This window comes from Pteropus vampyrus, unplaced genomic scaffold (genome assembly GCF_000151845.1).
Source record: "Pteropus vampyrus isolate Shadow unplaced genomic scaffold, Pvam_2.0 Scaffold16, whole genome shotgun sequence".
Classification (NCBI taxonomy): domain Eukaryota; kingdom Metazoa; phylum Chordata; class Mammalia; order Chiroptera; family Pteropodidae; genus Pteropus; species Pteropus vampyrus.
The window spans coordinates 635119-656526 of NW_011888797.1; the positions used below are offsets into that span (position 1 = coordinate 635119).

At 35.3% G+C, this 21408-nt stretch overlaps 1 protein-coding gene and 1 pseudogene across 1 annotated transcript in view; one reads left to right on the forward strand and one right to left on the reverse strand.

Annotated features, from left to right (window-relative positions):
- The window catches only part of ANKS1B (ankyrin repeat and sterile alpha motif domain containing 1B), an 874817-nt gene that overhangs the window by 460798 nt on the left and 392611 nt on the right, over positions 1-21408 (reverse strand). The window lies entirely within an intron of this gene.
- Positions 4333-4451, forward strand: LOC111736031 (annotated as a pseudogene).

Below are 21408 nucleotides of genomic sequence, written 5' to 3' on the forward strand. Positions count from 1 at the left end.
TTATGCTCAACCTTCCCTAAATAAATAATTATATGCATTTAACTCATGCTTTGAAACGGGAGAATATGTAATCTATTGTCTTTTATTATTGGGATACCACATAATTATGAAATATCGGAATACTAGTTCATTTTATGTGTCAACTTCATTGGACAATAGGGTGCCTAGATATTTGATCAAACATTATTCTGGGTGTTTCTGTGGATGACATTAACATTTAAATTATTAGACTGAATAAAGCAGACTGTCCTCTCTAATGTGGGTGCGTCTCATCCAAATATTTGAAGGCCTGAATGGAACAAGGTTGATCCTCCCTCCAGTAGGGAGAATTCTTCTCACCTGAATGCCTTCAGACAGGAACATTGGCTCTTTTCCTGCCTTTGGACTCAAACTGAAACATCAGTTCTCCCTGGGTCTAGAAGCTGTCAGCCTCTGGAAAGGAACTACACCATTGGCTCTCCTAGTTTTCAGGCCTTCAGACTTGGACTAGAACTAAGCTATCTGTTCTCCTAGGTATCCTGCTTGCCAACTCACCCTACAGACCTTGACCTTGGGGCCTGCCCACCTCTATAATTTCATGGACCAATTACTTATAATAAATCACTTTCTCTTTCTCTCTTATTTCTGTTTTAGATAGATGATAGATGATGATAGATAGATGATAGATAGATAAATGATAGACAGATTGATCATATTGGTTCTTTTTTTTTTTCTAGAGAACACTGACTAAATAAGTATAAAGTCTCTAGCCAGATTTGAATTACAACTCTGTGAGTTACTGCTTATATGACTCTCAGCAAGTTACTAAAATCTCTGTGATTCAATTTCCTCATCTTTAAAAATGAAAAAATGATAGTGCCTACCTAATGGGGCTTTGTGAGAATTAAACAAGTTATTACATTTAAGACACTTACATAGTAAGTGTTCAATAAAGACTGCTTATTAGTAGTGCTGTGGTTATGCTGGTTGTCATTTTTTAAATTAGAGAATGTATTTTCAGAAAGCTCTATTACAAATTCCATCCTTTCTTGTGTTCTCACTACTCCTTAAGCACATGCAACTTATCCTTGCCAATATTAATCTTGAGATAGACAACCCAGATGGATAGACTTACAACACTCTGTTAAATAGGCTTCCTATAACATTACCAGACCCTAGCATGTTGAAAAATATATATACGAAATAAAATAAAATAAAATAAACAAATGTAGACTTTGTGGGTAAGTGGGAACATCCATGAAATTAAAGAAAAAAAAATGCAACCATTATAAACAGGGCCATCAGATATATCTCTTAAATGTGTTTGTATCCAAAAAAGGGGGCATATATATGAAGGTATAAAGTATAATTTCCCCATCTTCATAAAAACTGCTGGGTATGGAGAGAAAATGATGTCACGGGTATCAGTATAGAAGTAAACACTACTAGAATTGAGAACTGGAAGTAAGGAACAGTTCTGTATGCAAACCGAAACCACCAGGGGGAACCTAGGTAGGTGGAATATAATTACTCAAACTGGAAAGTGCTCAAGGTGCTGGATTAATAATCTGCCCACATTTTAAAAAGTGCCAGGTATTTTTGAATGGTCAAAAATATTCAGGAGCTTTTCATTATATTATATAATCATAAAATATTTTTAAAGTACATGCAACGTACAAGTCAGAACCCTATCAGAAATAAAAATAGGGTGAGAGAGAAAGAGGAACATGGTACTTTTTACTGTTATGTATATATTTCATCTTTTTATAGTGTTGAGGAGGCTTGTACTTAAATAGAATGACGGAAATGAACAATTCCCTCTTGATGAGTGTAAATTTCAGAGCATTTTCCTCTTAAAGTAAACTACACTACTCTACTTCCTATCTCAAGAAAAAAATGAAAAAAGGTATGATAATGAGCTTTATTAGAGAGCATACTTGAAGCATTTTAGAAATGGATTTTGATAATGGCATTGAAAGAAATCATAGGAATTATTTCTACGATTTTCTAGGCAGAAGGCTATCTAGGTTAAATGAGTCATTTCTTAAGCCATTAGGTCTGCCTTTCTGCAATGAGTGTACATTTTTGCACCCAGGGGTATCTGTTAGGGCCAGCACCTAGGAGTCCTGATCTTAAAGAAATGATGTCAGAAACGTTAATGTCAGAGGCTAATCAACAAAAGACATTGGTCACATTAAGGGACTTGTAGGCAATAGATGACATTGCTCCTTTCATTTTATAATATGAAGGTGTTTACTGTTATTACCTGCTGCTCATATGGTGAGTAGGTAACAAGAAGCTCTACATGTAACTACGGAAAATGGTGAAATAAATGTTTGTTTCAAACTGTTGCTTTTTAGATCAAACTCTTTCAAGTTACAGTGGAAACAGTAAGCCAGCTTGTCTGACTTTCATGAGGTGCTATTCCAAAATGACTTCTATAGACCAAATTTATTTTCCTCTAACCTTCACCAAGGAGCTTCCCTATCTTTTATTAACATTTAGTAAACTAACACATTATAAAAAAGACAAAAAAAAGAAAGATTAACCTAATGAATGAATAGATGGGTAAATCTTTTTTATCACTGGCAAGGCAAGGGTAAATGTATTTTTGAGCCTCTAGGCTCCAATGCAGGGAAAGGCAACCATGCAGAGTGCTGGACTCTGGAGTTAAGGAGATGGAGCTGAAAGTCTGGAAACACCCAGGTGACTAGAGTTGTCAGGACAGAGTATGTTAAGGAGGGAGCTTCACAGAGTCAATAATTCAAAGATCTATCAAGGTACTACTTCAGGTTTTAGCTGAGGGATAACTCGGCACAGACGTATGAGGAAACAATCCAATTCTGGGGAATGAACCACGTGAAAGAATTAGTGATAAGAGTGCCCAGTGCTCACATAGGGCCAACAGTAATACCTTTCCCATCAGCCAGATCAGAATTAGGTAGAGCACACAAATGGATCTTGCTTAGTAGTAGAAAATAATTAGCCTTAGGTTTAGTACTGCCGTGCTCTGGTCTAACATAATTAAAAAGTAAAACCCCAAAGGATCAAACTGTTTTTAAGTAATTTAACTGCACTCTAGAATAAGTTCAAGAATATTTACCGGAATAAAATAATTTTACAGGTAAAATTCACAATGTCTGGCATCTGATCAAATCTTACCAGGTATAAAAACAAGTGGGAAATATGACCCAACAAGGAGATAAACTAATGAACTAAAGCTGACCCAGAACTTACAGATGTTAGAATTTGCATTAAAGGAGATTAAAATAATAAAACATATATTAAAATGATATTTATATACTTAAAAAGTTAAATAGAGACCTGGAAGATATAAAAAGACATGATTCAAACTTCTAGAGACAAAGTTCAAAATCTGAGATGATAAATACATGGGATAGGATATAGGGAAAAGTAGACATTGCAGAAGAAAACAGAAAACATGAAGACACAGCAGCTAAAACCACCTAAAATAACACACACACACACACACACAAACAGAAAAAAATGTTTGAAGAAATAATAAAATTTTTCCAAATTTGATGAAAACTATTATTTTTTTATTTGACATTAATTCTTCTTGGTCTCTATATATCAGTTACACTTGAACCTATTCTCAGAAGAGTTAATGTCTATCAGAGATCTAATTAAATGCTGCTAGATTTACTCAATACACATATTCAGTAAATAATAGTGATGAAATGATTCCTGGCCTGAGTACCAGGATTCACAGTTGAGATGTGGCTCTGCCACTTCTCCAGAACTCTTATCTACTCGGCTATAAAATGAGAGTCAAACTGGATGATCTTGAAAATGGACTCCAGCTCTGAAATTCCACAATTTGTGATTGTTTTCTAAAACAAAGATTGCATTTCCTCCCAAAGGGTCATCTTCTGAGATTGCCTGTATCTGCTTTAGAAAGATTGAGGGTAGGAAATGGTCAATTTTTAATGGCTGTAGATGTTTTACAGATGTTAAAAATACATTGCTTCTCCTGATAGCTGGCTTTGGAACTCTTGAGCAAATAAATTCATACTTAGAAATTTCCAGCATTCAAATAGTGAAGCTGTTCGGTCTTTCACGTTTCAAGAAACTAATAGAAACTGATGCCTCTTTTGAAGTCAGTGAAAACTCTAAACTCAGCCAAAGCATGTGACAGCTTATTACCAACAGAAAAATCTGGTCAATTTTTATCCCATCAGTGCAAAATTAATCAAGCATGCCTATTTTTAAACAGCATGTAAACCATTTAATACTTAGGGTCTAGGTTATGTGCATAGTTTAGGGGAATGTTAAAGTATATGACAACAGATTTCAAATACATTATTTTTATGCATCGAATGTGGTCATTTTGTCTATGGGCATGCCACCTTAAACATGTCTGGTCCCATCTGATCCCAGAAGCTAAGCAGGGTGGAGCCTGGTTAGTACTTGGATGGGATACCACCTAGGAAGACCAGGTGCTGTAGGCATAAAAAATAAAAAATAACAAGGGATTGTAAACTGACAAGGTCCTTGCAATCTGTGAGGTCAACCAAGGGTTGCCATGCCTAAAGGAAATAATAATAGAATGTGGTCATTTAAACAATGCATTGATGGATCCTTTGGATCTTGCTGGGGGAAATAAACTAGTCACTTAAATTTCTTCCCAATAATAAAATATCATAATTTAACTTTAATAAATTTTACAGTAACAATTAAATTATAGTCATGTATATGCTTATATTTGTATGTTTGTGATAATAATGTCTTATATTTTAAGACATAAAGTGGTTTTATAATGTGTTTGTAGCTTCCCAGACTGAATCTGAAACCTCTGGATTTACTTAACTTTCTGAAGGAAGAGACAGTACTATAATATGAAGCTAGATATTACTGAAAAAGCCAACGAGTAGCAGTAAATGTCAAAATTCACCTTAAAATGGCATCTCTAATTATAAATTGACACTAGCAAAGCATTGGCAGTTTCCATGATGGGACATGAATTTGCAAGCTCCTGCAGCTGCCAGCCAAATCTCCAGCTTCTCTTCTACATTTGCTTTTGCTTTATGACATTTGATCAGTCAACAGTAAGAACGCTGGTGTTCACCCTCCAGTTTAAAATCCTGACTGCTTCATGTTCTCTTGGAAGTGGGGCGGGGAGAGCAGCGAGTCTTGCAGAATGATATCGGTTCTTATCAATCACAGCAGCAGCAGCTGGGAAATTGGCCTTTGCAGAGGTGAAGATGGTTCATTTATTAGGAAAGGAAAAGCTGTTTCTGACTAAAATGGAGGCAAAACTATACAGGCAGCTGGAGAAGCTTCTGAAACCTGGGAAGACTGGAATTTCCACGGTTTGGGTAATGAAGCAGAGAAAACTTAAGTTTATGAAAAGCAGACAGGAGAAGAGCTTCAGGATAGTTTAAAAAAGGAATCTGGGGATTTCTTACACAGAGACAATAATACAGGCTGAATCATGGTCGGGGAGGGAATGGGAAAAAAGCCTGACTCCGAGAGCCATGTTGATAGAGAAATAAAAGCAATAAAGTTAAAAGCCCGGCCCTGAGCACAACCTCACAAAAAGCCTGCCTGGATATGTTCATAGCTGTGTAAACCCGGAGGCACCGCTAAGTAGACCCCTCTTCTGCCGAGTTTCTTCAGCTACTTGTCCCTCCTCTGAACCTCCCATGTGAAATCCTTTCCCCCAGAGTCTTCTATAGTTTTGTCACTCAGTGTGGTGTGAGGACCAGCAGCTTCAAGTCATTTCTTAAAGGATTCTGCATTAAAAATGCAGAAGCATGGCCCTAACTCAGATTTACTGAAATAGAATACCAGTTTTCCAAGATCTGCAACTGATTTATATGCACGTTAAAGTTTGAGAAGCACTGCTCAATAACATACACAATCTGAGAGATGTTACTATTACAAAGATGGCATCAAGATGACAAGTATCCATCATTTATTCATTTTCTCTGCATATCTTCATTAAGCACAATGAATATCCCACAGGCCCTATTCTCAAGGAGTTAGCACTTGGCTACCATTTATTAAACACTATTTTGTGCTCTATATTGTGTGAGGTGCTAGGGACAAGGATAAATACGACATTGTCCCTGCCCTTAACGAGGTCATAGACATATTAGGATATGGTCAATGCTAAAGAAGTGTTATGATTTTAATGATAAAAACATGCACATGGCACTGGGATTACAGGAGTAGTAAGAGGTGAATGTGAGGAAGACTGTAATCAAGTTTTATAGAAATGGAAAGGCTTTTATAAAGGAGATTAGCTTGAGCCGAATCTTGGGGGGAAAATGTTATTTTTTTCTTTTTTCCAGGTGGACCATGAGGCTTTGAAGACAGAACGATGGTAGGAGTAGAGAGAAGGGTAACAAGGCAGAGGTAACAACGTTAACAAAAGTTTAAGGGCAAGAAACAGGATGCCGTACTCAGATAACGTTAAGTGGCTCCATGTGGCTGGATCATAGGTTTTAAGGAGGGTGGATTGGGGTCTGGTGGTCAGAGAAAAGGTTGGAGAGCTTGACAGGGAGCAGATTTAGAGGGTTTTGTAGACTAATAACCTTTGGATTGATCCTACAGAACAGCAATGTAGGAAGTCCCTGAAGAGTTTTAAGTTAGGCAACAACTGGATCGCATTTGTGTTTTAGAAACATTACTCTGGAGGATGTCTGGGGAATGGTAACTGGCCTACTTGACTGCAGCATAAAGAACATGGAGAAGTCATGGCAAATTAGGTTGGAAATGTAAATTTGACTCCAGATCATAGGAAATACTGCCATGTTTTGTGCTTAATAGGCAGTAGAGAATCACTGAAAAATTCCAAGCAGAAGAATGCTTTAGATAGGGAAGAGAGTAAAGGAAAAAGGCCAGTTAGAATGTTATTGCAATAATTTAGGCAAGAGGTAATAAGAACCTGATGACTCCAAGAATAGAAATTAAGGAATAGATTCAAGAAGCAGGTGCATAATTATAAACAGTTTCATTACTCATTTTAGGATAGCACAATTTTATACATAAATCAGATCTTTATACTGTCTCTTTAGGTCACCAAGCAAAAAAAAAATTCTTGCTGGTATAGCTCCAGGCCCATAACTCAGTTTTAAATGGAAACTGCACGCCCTTAAAGCCCTCAAACGCAGAATAGGAATCTCGTTGCAGAATTGTTCTCTATTTGCCTCTTTTTGTTGTTTCCCAGCCCTGGATATGTTTACAGGGGACTTTCTTGGTTATTCCTTACTTACTTTCAGGAAAATGGCCTTTCCTTTTTCACACATCCAGGCCCTTTTCTACTGCCACGTGTTTTATTCACACATCAGAATCATTGATTCCACTAGGTAGCAAGGAGATCAGAGTCACATTTCCACTTCTCAGTTTCTTTAAAATAGAGTGTGAGTGAGTTGCAGGATGGATACAACTTGATCACACTTCATATGCTTCAAGCACTGCCAGACTCAGTTTTCACGTGATTTGCGGCTATGGAGCTGTATTATTGGTATTAGATTATTCTGAATTTCTTCAGAAAGTATGTATTTCCAAGTGTTTCAGTTTCACAATATAGAATATTTATAATTTGGGTCAAGCATTGTATTTGGCCTGACTTTCAAAATAAAGAATCCAAATGGCCATTTTCTCTAAAACACACATGTGCGTGCGCACACGCATACACACACACACACACACACACACACACGCACTGTATATATGAAAAAGATAAGAAAAAGCACTGTATTCTATTTCCTGACTATCAATTTGTCCCATGTGACAATTTTCCTTCTAGCCTGGAGGGCTCTATTCTTTCTAATTCAAGACCCAACAGGTTTAGAGAATGATTAGAAACATTTATGCTGTAATATTAACACTTAAAAAATCCCACTGTTCCTATCTGAGCTTTTCATTTTTGTTAAGATGCTTAGCTAGAATGGAAGCTGCCCACACAATTCTTGTATGAAAATTATACTTGCTCAATAATATTCATATCTCTACTCACTTTGGAGTAGAACAAAACAAGCATTAAGATACACATGTACACATTTGCATGAAAATATACCATACGTAAATTCAAGTTTGCATGTCCAATTTCAAATGCTTACCATCATAAAAATGCACTTTAGAAAAAGCATAAACTCGATGTCTAGACATTTTCCTCCCAAGATTTGTTTTCCCTAAAGGAAACGATAGTCTTGATTTATGTAGTATCTTTCCCCATTTTTCTTTCTCTACGAGAAATAGAAGTGGGATGTTTTATGAGCAACTTTAAAAAAAGGAACGAATGCTTTCTTCCTTAATGTGTAAGTCATAGTCAGAATGTCCAAGAAGACTACTTCAGGCATATTCTCAAATGAAGTGAAATTTGTCAATATATTCTCTCTTTTACGATAGTCTTTCTCTCTCTTAAAGTTACCTCAGTTCCTTGCCAGACCTATGGTTTAGAGACCTCTCTTGCAGTGATCTGTAGACCGTTCTTACCAATCGTCATCCCATAGTATGGGATGTTTCAATTCGCAAAAAAACAGGCTTGCACAATATTGTTTGCCTTGACAGTGGTCTAATAATTTTGTAAGCTTAATAGAGCAGAGGTTGTTAGAACCATTTCAGTGAACATTATTTTTCACTTCTAAGAGTTCTAATTCTGAATTTTACCATTTTCCTCTTATAGTTTTATTTCTTCCTGTTTTTGATTAATAATTTATGTTTTCTAAATGAAACATATTTATTTATCTCTTCAGGCTTTAAAAATATCTGTTAAAATGTTCCATGAAATTAATTTATCTGAAATAAATAAGGATTTGATTGATGATTTTGTTGGCTGTACTTCTTAGTTTTAGATTTCTTTATATGTTTTTGAATTTTGGTTTTCAGGCACCCACACTTTCAACCCTTGCTTCCTTCCCCCCTCCCACAACCCTAGCTTTTAACTGTTAGATTAGAGCCCATCTCCAGTTTTGCAGAAAACACTTTTAGCCCTTTGCCATACAGAAACTGAGCTACTGGATCATAGTCTAACAGTCCCCAGGACTCAAGCCTGAGTACTTGGACTTCTATTCCGTTTCTGGTTCACAGAAATGTTTATCTGGTTTTTGAACTCGACATTGTCTTTTAGATTTTTAATCTTGCATTTTATTTCTCATTGCTACGCATTGTGAGTAGAATTTTGAGTAGAATTTTGTAGTATCCCTATCTTATGGATAGAAATGAACTAAAAAAGATTAGTGTGCCCCTAACTGCAAATCTAATCAGAGGTACAGTCTGGGCTCCAATTCAAGTCTTTCATTTAACCTCGATATCAAAATTTGTTTCATTTTACAAAGAGCTATTCTCAGTGAACTGCTGATCAACTGTGGTAAAGCTAGAAAGCCCATGACTTAAAGTTAAAAGACTTGCATTACTAGACTCTCTTGGCTTCAGTCCGCATATTATACAATGTCAATATTACTAAATACCTTATAGGGCTGTCATAAGATTAGTGCTTGTGAGAACTTTTTTAAAAAAAATGGAAGGACAATACAATATGAAGGGATTAATAGCTAAAAAACTTGTCTTTTTTATCACATGTAAGTATTGGCCTTTTGAGCCACGCTTCTCTTGCTCAGTTCCACTTCCACGTCTGGAAGTGTGGTTTCCCTTCCGCTAAAGCTTTTCTTTTCTGCTATTAAAACAAACAAACATATAAGTATTAAGTGTTTATTTATAAGCATAATTTCAGATAAATATAAAGAAAAAATAATTTGTAATGTAATTAAGCAGTATATTCTTCCATATTTCTCTATTTTTTTTTCTAAAGTAGCAACTTAAGCACTTGCCAAAACTTTACCTATATATACATGTACTCAATGAAGAAGCAGACTCCTCAAGAAATTTTTGGGAAGGCTATTGATACAAAATCAGAGAAAGTAATGTTAGCTTGTTTGACAAATGTACCATTGCTTGTCTTAGTTTGATTTGCTGCAGTCTTTGTGTTCAGATCTCAAGGACAAAGTTTCCTTTTAGATTTAACTCTTTCAACAAACTATTAGTGAATAGATTTTCCAGATTTCATTGTAGCAGACTGTAGAATGTCTTTTAGCTGTTTGTAACAGAAATGGGTTTAAGTAGCTTACAGAATCTTTGGGAGGGCTAGAGAACCAAGCTTGGAATTTTACAATAAAAAAATAAGGCATCTGGGGTTAAAGCCAACAGAAGAAATGCCCACTGCTCATACTTCTGACCATTCTAGAAGACCTACTCATTGGCATCACCCATGAGGACCAGTATCTAAGCCTAGATTTGAGACATTCCACTAGAACTTTCTCAAAAGAACCAGACATTACTACCACCATGTTTGTTGCATGTGGCTGTTGCCTTCTTAGCTTCCTTCCACCTCTAAGTTTGCTCAGTGGAACCAAGTTTGAAGTACGAACTTAGCTTCAAGGGAATCTAGAATAAATTTTTGGGGTTTTTTTGTTTGTTTATTTTCTTTTTTTGAGACTCTAGTAGGAAGGTGAGATACAGAACTGGAATGCGTAACGAGTAAGGCAATCTGTATTATCTGCAACAGGTTGGTACTATAATTTCTCCAATTTTATAGATGAGGAAACTGATCCTTAGGTGAATTATGTTCTTTGCTCAATGTTAAGATTTCAACCCAGGCTTTCTGGTACAAACTTTGCCTTCTTAACCACTAAAATATCTAATAGTTACTTGTTTACATGATTTCTCCCCTAATAGAATCAGTAAGTACTTTTCATTATCAAACATTGAGTGCCATTATTCCTTCCTTCATTCAACAACTTTTTATTGAATATTTGTTATATACCAGTCACTCTTCTAGGGATCTAGAAATCTGAGGGTGAACAAAAAAGGTACAGTTCCTGATTGTGTGAAGATTAGTGTTTGGTGTCAGAAAGTCATTAGATAAAAAATTTACATATTAATTAAATGCAACTTTTATTACATATGATATGAAAGAAAGATATATGAAAATAAGAGTGCATTTAAATGGGGGGGCCGACTTAAGATAATTTTGGAGGGCAGGCAAAGAAAGAAAGTTTTCTCTAGGTTAGTGATGTGAATTATAGAGACTTATAAGATGAGCAGGTGTCAATCTGACTAAGGAACAGATTCTGGGCAGAGACTATTGCAGACTCATGGAATAAATAGAGTGTGAGAAGGCCTCAAGGTTGAAAGGAGGTTAGGGAATTGAAAGAAGGCCATTGTGGCTGGAATGTAGACAAAAAATGTGAAACAACTAGGGATAAGGCTAAAGAAGTGGGAACTCATCAAATGTTCACTGAATGAATTAATACATGCATGAACCTGTGAGGGGTTGCTGTGAAGTCTTCTAAGTTTTCTTTTTACACGAAGATCCTATGATTCCAAAAGAGCCAGAGAATTGCTGAATGTTTAAAAAAGGAAAAATGAGACCAGAATGGTAAACTGCCCTAAACTCATTAGAGTATGTTGATAGTCTACCTTAACATTTTAGAGTTAATCATTTTTTGTGGATGCTGGGGATTCTACAAAGAGAAAAGTAAAATGGACCCAATTATCTAACACCTGAAAGTAAAAGAGTAAAACTAAAAGTATAGTTTAGGAGCGATAAAATTAAGCCGGTGGTTAATTTAGCCTTTGAAATAACATTTAAATGGCCACTGAAATAAAATTTTGTCTTGATGAATAAACAAAAATCTTAGAACTTTGCCTAAAGCTTCTTTTCAACGCTTACATTAGGAATACTATGATTTGTTCCTTAATATATTTTTAATCAAATAAAAAAATCAAATTGCCTTATATCTGTCCAAAGAAAAATGCAATTATATTCCATTTCTTTATGTAGGAAGAGCCCTCAGAATTACTTTATCAATATCTAACTTTCAAACTTCTCAAAGATTTACATTATTACATATCCCAAAGTAATGGTTAAAATCATATATTAATTTGCATGTCTAGCTTTTAAGTCTAGAAATGAAATGTCTGGCTGTTCAAACACATTCAGTGAGCAGGAGCCATATCCAATGCGGAAAATTAAGTAGCCTTCTGGACTCCTGTGGAATAGATCCAATATCTCACGATCAGTAATTGTTTTACAATGATGGTTAATTTCTCTATTATTTGAGTTTTGTTATCATAAACTTATGCTTGAACCTCAGACACTGTCCTTGACATTCATGAAACAGCCTTTTCCTTTTCCCATCTGCTTCTCTCTGAGGTTAATAGACAAGCAGAAGGAATCCAGTGTTAAGGCTAATCCTTTAATCTGTCCTCTGAATCTCATGGTCACCTGTCTACTCTGGGACTCCACTTAATCAGTTATCACTCTCAGCATCTACAACCTTTTCCTCTAAACTAGAGGAAACCTTTTCCTCTTTTCCCTCAGTATATAACCATGCTCATTCTCTCTTGTGGTAAAAAGACAGAAACAAATAATAAAACAACACCTCAAATATATCTACCTTGATCTATATCCCTTGTTTTATCTTATTCTTCACATCCAAGATTTTTAAAACATAGTGGATATTTACTGGCTCCTTTTTCTCACCTTTCCTTCACCCCTCAATTGTGGTCTGGCTTCTGACCCTATGATCTAATAAAATTGCTTCTGAAAGCACCACCAGTGACCTATTAGTTGCCATACTCATTGGGCACTTTTTAGGTCTTTGAGGGTTGACCTCTCAGCAGCATTAAATATTATTAACCAGATTCTTCTTGAATCTGATGGTGCCACTATGAGGAATAAGGTGAGTTCTCAGAATCACAACATGGAAGTGTACACACTTCGCACTCAGTTGAAGTATTATGTGTACAAGAAATAAACTTGTGTAAAGCCACTGGGGTTTATGAATTGTTATAGCATTGTTTACCCTGGCAAACACATTAATCTTCTTAGGTCATTCTTTATCTGGTCTCCCTGACTTCAACTGTCATTATCCCTGTGAACTCTATGACAGAGCTACACAAAATACTTTGCATGCATGTGTGTATGTGTGTGTGTGCTAGTGCCCATGCTCTTCTTGATTTGTTTCTCCCTATTATCTGTTGACACACTCATTCTTTTAGCCTCACTTACAGCCCCTGAGGAAGTTACCCTGTTCCCGACAAGCATAGCTACTCTCATTGGACCTCATATATCCCTGGCTATGGACCGAATGTTTGTTTCCCCAAAATTCATATATTGAAAACTATTCCTTTCATAGGATGATATTTGGAGGTGGGGGACTTCGGGAGATGATTTGGTGATAAGGACAAAGTCCTCATGAGTGGAATTAGTGCCCTTATAATAGGGATTCCAGAGAACTTTCTTGCCCTTCTGCCATATGAGGATATGAGGACACAGTGAAAAGACATCTGTCTGTGAACTAAGAAGCAGGCTCTCAGCAGACACTAAAGCTGTTGGCACCTTGATCTTGGACTTCCCAGCCCCTAGAACTATAAAAAATAAATCTGTTTATAAGTCCTCCAGTTTATGACATTTTTTTATAGCAGCCTGAGCTGACTAAGACACGCCTCTATTATAGTACTCATAGTATTGAATCATATTGTTTTCTGTCCCCAACTGAATGTTTTGGGACAGATACCATGTATTTGCGGTGGTGTTTCTACTGCCTAGCATTATTTCTGCCACATGATAAGAGGACCTCAGGTTTGTGAAATATATATTATAAGAATTGCAGCTATACTGTGTTAAATGATGTCAAAATGATAAACATTGGACCTTTAAATGAAATTTTAAAAGAACATTAGATTCTGGCAAAAAAAGAACACATTCATGGTTTTATATTTTGTTTTCCTTAGTTAAACACTAGCTATTAAGAATTTCTAAAAAATAAACTCTTACCTACCACTGGTTTTAAAGATTACTTTGGGCAAAAACTACATAAACTAAATAAATTCCTTGTATCTAATTTTCTTAGAGGTGATTTTTTTATGCACAATAAATTTATCTCTTGCAAATATTTGCATCTGATCAGTCACATTTTTTTGTATTCCAAATGTATTAATATTTTAATTAGCTATAAGCAATAGGAAAAAGATTTATCCAGTCTGCTGTGGAAGTGCTAATAGGATTTTAAAAAACAACCACGAGCACTAATTTTGTTGTCAATTTCATATCCTTATAATTACCTCTTAAATAGACAGCACTTTCCTCATGGTAATCACTGCTGTTTTCAAATGGCTTAAAAAGAAGAAAAGCATTTAAGCTAATTCTTAGAACAGATGAAAATGTTTATTTTGACATTTGTTGGCTGTGGACCACGTCCTTTCCAGTTCCAAAAAGACAACCTGGAAATGTCTGGGCTTAGAACAAATAACTTTAATAACTTTCAGGGGTGATTTAAAAATAGAACTACTTTTAGGTGTCAGATAAGATGATCTTAATTCATCTTTTCTCAAAGGTACTGACTGGCCAGTGACATTGTTTGGGGTACTGTCAAATCGTTTTTGTGCCAAGGGCTCGATGAAGCAGTCTGGAGTCAGATGGGCGAGTTCTAGGGACCTGAGAAACAACTCCTTTCTTTCTCTCCAGCCCTGTCTAGGTTTGACATCTGTTAACAGGAAGAAACGTACTATACTTTTCTTTTAGGCAAGGTCATACTAATTGGAAGAAAGGCAAAATGGTTTAGGAAGTGGGTTGTAATTTCTAGAGATAGTTTACAGGAACAATGGAAAGTGATGTTAGCAGAGTTTATGAGGTAGAGGTTTACTTTGCTAAATATATATAACGAGAAGAATACAACGATTCTAAACTGTGTCAGAAGGAATCATGGAACTTAAGAGTATAAAGGACTTTAGAGAGACATCATTTTTAACTCAACTCTTTCATTTTAAAGGGGAGGAAACTGACCTTTAAAAAGGGTAAATCACTTGACCCAGGTTACACAGAGTTAGTGAAAATAATGTCTATGGGTTCCTACGGTGGGGATGGGGAAAAATACACAAGAGAAGAAAGAAAGTGGGTCTCTTTTCATTCTGATCCAGAAACGCAAATTCTTTAAAAGGTTATGCAGACCTTTTTAAAAAACATCTGGCATTACCTGCAGAGCTGAACCAAACGCTGTGGTTTGTGCCCAGTCTAGGCCAGAAAACTGTGCTTTGTAAATTTATTTTTGTGTATGGATAACCTTCATAAAATTAGTTCATGCTTGCTTTTAAATTATGTCACACCTGTCTTAATCGCTCCTGGGTGGAAATGGCCTAAGAGCTACATAGGGTTTGTAAAATTGGGCTGCTGGCATTATTTTTGGGATCATTCTGCTTCACTTGGCTTGGAAAACATTTTTTCTGCTACTGACTTGGATACCTTATGGTATATAATTCAATTTTAATGAATGGTTTATGTTCTCATAATGTTATTGAGAAATAGTGCTTAAAACAAAAGCATAAATAAGAATGACATAAACATCAAATGTTCTGGTGAGTATCTGGAAGGAGAGAATCTGTGCTATGAGAACAGCTTACGAGAGAAACACTGAAAACTTTCAGAAGAACAGACTTGAGTCCTGCCATAAATAGTTTCCTGCAGCCATCAAAAGTTCTGCTTTGCCTGTAATGAATATGTTGCAACTAAACCATAACCTGTTTCTTATTTCCATTATCTGTTATAATCTCTATTGCATGTAATACAAAAGGATAGAATATAAAGAAGTCAGGGTATCTTGAGAGGCCTCTCCCATCAGGCAAAAGACTCATCTGAAGATAAAAGTCATACCATTTATAAAAATCTTGGAGAAATCTCACAAATCCATTAATTATTTACTTAAAAGAATAAGCATCCAGAAATTATTTGAGGTCTTCAATCTTCATTGGAAATTTTATTTTTTTGAATATTGGTCTCCTAAATGTTTCTTGAGGCAAATGAATGGTATTTTTCTTAAGAATCTAGATTTTTTTTCCTAAATATTCTTGTTATAGAGTCTATGATAGTTATAGCTAAAGATTCTCAATAATTCTTAAGAACTTCCTTCATGATACATTCATATGAAGCATAGATTTGGCTTTGTAACTTCTTTATATTGTAATTCTAATTGTAAATTGATTCCCAAACAGTGATCTTACATTACCTCTGAAGTCCAATGTGTGCGAAACTGAACCTAAGTACTCAAGCCAAGCTTTCCTCTCTCCTAACTGGAATCTTTGCTTCTTGCTCATAAAAATCTTACAAGGATAGCAGGCCAATCTCATGCAAGGCAGCACAGGATGATGTGATCTTTAGATTCAGATATATATGAGTGGGCTTCATTCTATTTTATTGTGAAATCTTGTGCATATCCCTTACCTCCCTTAAGCCTTAGTTTCCTTAGTTGCAAAACTGAGATATCAGTCTCATGATTTATGGAGGAGAGTAAATGCATGCATTGTCTATAACAATCCTGGCATGTGGTAGGCCCATAATAAATGATAGTGACTGTTAATTATCATCACCTTCTAACATATTGTTTTCTCATGTCGATTCTTACTTAAAACCCTATAATAAGTTTCTCTGGCCATATAAAATTAAATTTAAACTCTTCTATTGTGCTTTTAATGCTTTCTCTATTCTGGTCCAATTTCGTCTCCTCTTCCAAGATTTCAGGTCATAAACCATAACTCCAGTCAGTCAAGTTTCCTTTTGATCTCTTTCACTCAGCATGTCAATTCCTGGATGTTGTCATTGTTCTTTTCTTTTGCTTGCTATATCTTCCATCTTTATGCCAGCACCTGCTCATTCCTTAAGGTTTCAGCTCACGTCCCATCCATTTTCTCTATAGAACATTCCCTTGATGATACTAGCCTGTTGCTTTCTTCTCTAGTTCCTAGTGTTAGCTCTCAGAGGAACTTAGAAAAAGATGGAATTTGTCCGTAAGGTGCTCTCAGTTTCCCTATCAGAGCCTGGTCTTCTTTCAATGTAATTCTACTACTTTAGGCGTCTATTTTATACTGTAATGGAGGTCACTAGTTAAAGTCTAAAGTAATTTTGTTTTTCAAATGAAGTTATGAGGATTATAGTCCAAAGAAAGGATGAATTTCTGTTTATGTAGATTATCTTGATTTCAGCTAAGTTCCTTATTGGCACACTGGATTCTCTTCCACTTCATGCAAAATAAAAGAAGTGTCACAAAAATCTCATGAATTAAATAGTAAATGTAAGTTAAATAATAGCATAATACAATGCACTGCATCCAGAGAGTCTTAATAAATGGATCTATATAACCAGGAAGGAGATCTTTAGTAATATGCCACAGGAGTCTGATGAGCCATAGACCCTTTCCTATTCATTAGGGCCACTTGGAAAAGTGTAATCACTCTTAAATACAGATTATTGGGTTTCTACTCTAGACCTAATGAATTAGACACTATTAGTTAAAGCCTAAGAAATATATAACTGTTTCTCATGTGATTTCTTATGCATTAGGAATCATAAATACAATATCTAAAGCATGTACTTTAAAATCAAAGATTTAGACTTAAAGTTTGTTTCTTTCTTTGTATGTAATGCTGAACCTCTTTGAGTCTCAGTATTTCCTCATGGTGAGCATTAAGTGAGGTGATATTGGTATAGTGTATATAACAGGCACTCATTAAATAGGAGCCACTTGAATGAATATCCAAAAGAAATGCTTATCAAATCTATGGTTGCCACAACATTGGGAAAGAGATCTAATACAACAAATGTCAAAAGGACCTTGAGTCCTGGACCACTGGGCCAAACACCCACGATGTTAACATGGATAAGATTAGACAGCGGATTTAGGTTGCCAAATTAATGGCATAAGTAAAGGATAGAGGTCTTGTGAGACAACAACAGTTGACAGAAATAAAATAAACTTCAGCAGTTTTTGCTGACTTTAAGTTTAATAAAAGATAAGTATATGATTCAAACAATCTTTGGGATAGGGAATTAGAAAATTGGGAAGGTACTAGTACATCCAATAATCTTTTTATCTTCTACCATTTCTAGTAGGGTAGTTTCTTTATAGAAAACAGCTCAAAGGCATTTTGAACAAATAAGTAATAATGTGTGATGCCAATAAAAGGTTAATATGATCTTTGGCTGTATTACTATTAACAACTAACAGTTTTATATCTAACATTATTTTGTGCTTATTATATGCAATATAATATGTTAAGTTTTTTACATGTCATATTTCCTTTAATTGATAACCACTTCTTTAAATACCCAATTTTACAACCAGTCCATTCAAGACCTAAGCCAGTGCAATTTCTACATTCTCTCAATAATTCCCATGAAATAAAGTCACTGTGCTTCAGGCTTCATAATTGATAAAAACAGACTAAAATGGTTCTAGAATTATTTCTTTAGTTTTTATGCAAATTTCTCTGTGTAATTCATTTTAATAATTACTTCAGATCTGCACTTTTAAAGTCTTATTTTTTCTGTGGCAAATTTATTCTTTAACAAAAGTTTGGGTTCATTCTGTCCTTTTTATGACTTTTTCTCTTATCCTCTGAATAGAAGGTGAGTAATACTAATTTGAAAGAATCATATTATTCAGAATTAGATAAGCACCACTGCCCTACAAAAAAAGGAGCTCATTTCTGTTTGCTTAGCTTTCTGATTTGGTGGACTCTATATGGAGATTTAAATTTTATTTCTTATTTGCATATATCATTTTGTTTTCTGATAGTTTTTCTCCTATAATACCTTGTTTGCGAATAGCTTTGCTTTCTGCTGTTTACCATTGCAGAAGGGGATATTTTTCTTTAATACTTATATTTCCTCCTTTCCTGCTTAAGAGATATTTACTTGGCTTATATCACGTACCTGCTCATTTGGAATTTTATATACTTTGAGAAGACTTTCTTTATATCTCTCCTTTTCATATTTGAATAATTATGGTTTGATGTCAGTAATAAACATACCTCTTTCAGTATTTAGTTACCTTTCTCTTCTTTTTTTAGTGAAGAGAGGAAGATGAAAATTATAACAAAATTATTGAAATTCACAAAATCTAAGTGTATAAATCAGGGTCGAACTGGGAGGCAGAAACCATACAGTAATCTGAATAGGAAAAGTTTAATACATAGAGAACTATTTATCATAACAGAGGATTTGCATATTGAGCAATTAGCTAGTAAGGAGTAAAAGGAGTATAGGAATAGGAGAAATAAGAAGCAGCCACTACTCTAGGACTGAGGTAGATGATGTCCTGAGGAAGATATCCCCTACCCCCAAAGCTGATCTGAACCTGTCAGGGAGGGAGGGCACAGTCATGGCTCATTGAATGGCAGGCGCTGAGTAGGGTGACATGCTAGAGTAAGTTGATAAATATCTTCATTCCAGAAGTTGCTGGAAATCTGCTCTCTAGGATGCTAGGGCAAACTGTTCTTACAGCGGTGCAACTGATCAAGTGGGTGCTGGGGTCCACTGCAGGCTGTTGACCATCATGCACTGCAGGAGTAAGTACACCAGAACCAGGAAGGAGAAACCCACTTTTTCCTATTATGTGTCTCCATTGCCCTCAACTGGCAAAGCTAACATTGTGCAGGCTAGCAAAGGAAAAATATTTAAAGGGCTCACCTCTATTTTTGCAGAACAGGCAATGGAGTATAAATTTGCAGCTGAGAGATGATAAATCGATACCTGGTATACTAGCTATCTATATCTAACAGAAATCTCCGAGGGATCATCTTGTTCAATTTCCTATCTTCCAGCAGATTGATGCTTAAGCCATCTAAGATACAGGTTCTTAAATACAGGTTCCCTTTACAACCCGCTTCACTCAAAAAAAAAACAACAAAAAAAACCTAAATAAGTTAAATCTATACATGTTTGATAGAGAGCATTGTGGAAATACTTAGAAGTATAACAAGGAAAATTAAAATAATCCACAATTGCAGAATTTAGAGAAAACTGCTATTATCACTTTGGTGTATATTCTTCTAGACTTTTTTTGCCATTCATTCATTCATTCATTCATTCATTCAAAGCTTATTTAATATTTACTAGGTCCAGCCACAGTGATAATTGTTAGGTGTACAGTTGTAAACCAATGAAGTACCACCTCATCAACTCAGAATCTAGTGAGAAAACCAATTGTTAAATGAATATGTACATAGAAATGTATTTATATTTATATAAATATGTATAATATACATGTACATGTGTGACACTTTTTAGCAATAAAATTGATTCATTTTATGTATGTTGATTTGTATTCAGCTTTATTTATTTAATATTATAAATATTTCTCATGTCCCTAAAACTTTTAGAAAGTGTGATTTTTTTTTTCATGGCCAAATAAAATTTTATCGTTTAGATATAGCTTAATTTCTTTTATTTTTTCTTATTGGTGGACAACTTTTTGGCATTATAAATAATGCACTCTGCATTATATCCATCCCTACATAGTGGTTAACAGTGTGGGTGTAACCACAGTTCTGAGTTTAAATCCCCTCTCCAGTTTGGGCTGAGTGACCTAGATGAAATAATTAACCAAATGGCAGCATAATGCATTGACTGTGAAGAATGATAAGCTGGGTTTCACATCCATGGTTACCACTAACAGAATCTAATCATGAGCAAGAACCACTTAGTGCCACACTATTTAATCTATATAATGAAAGGCAGCTAGGCTTACCACTATACCACCAATGCCACATATTTTATCTATATAATGAAGCAATAGGATTACTGACTCTTCAAGGTCCTTCCACCTCTAAAATGCTAAAAGTTTCTGACTCTAACTTGTACATAAAAAGACCTAATGATTTGCATGTGAATGGAAGGATTTCTGAAGGCCAAATGTCTTATATGTTCTAAAAAACATAGGTACTATAAAAGATTGCATTATTTCATCAAAATTCTTCCTTTCCTCCCTCAGCACAGCTTCCCTGTGGACAAAGTATAATCTCTGCCCCACTGACTTTGGGCTTAGCCATCTGAAGTGCTTTAACCTATGGAATGTGGAACTCCAATAGTGGTTGCTTTCTGAGCCTGGGTCCCTGAGTAAAAACACACATAGACTAGAACAACTGACACATACCCAACTGAGTCTATTCTTGCCCAGCAGAGTCTGGCCAACTTACAGACCTGTGAGGAAGAAATAAATCTTCGTTGTTGTAAGTCATGAATATTTTTTGGTTTGTTGTCACAGCAATAGCTGACTAATCAAGAACTAGGTGTACCTTTTATTAAAACTAACTAAAAGAAACTATTTTTGAAAGTCTCATTCCAAACACTTTATTAAGCAATTCATTATTATCTGGGCTTTTGTTCCTTCCTGATGCTAGGTATTGTACTGGATCAGCTAAAATAAGACAGAGGAAAAAAAGGAAGGAAAGGTATCTTCATAGAGAAATTAATAGATGCCTCTGAAGATATTTCTCCGAATTTAGTGTTTAAGAATATAAATGTTAATGATACAAACAGATGGAAACTTTAGGGTCAATCATCTAGCACTGTTGTCAATATATGGCCAATATGATTTAGTTGATAAATTAGCTTTAATATGATTT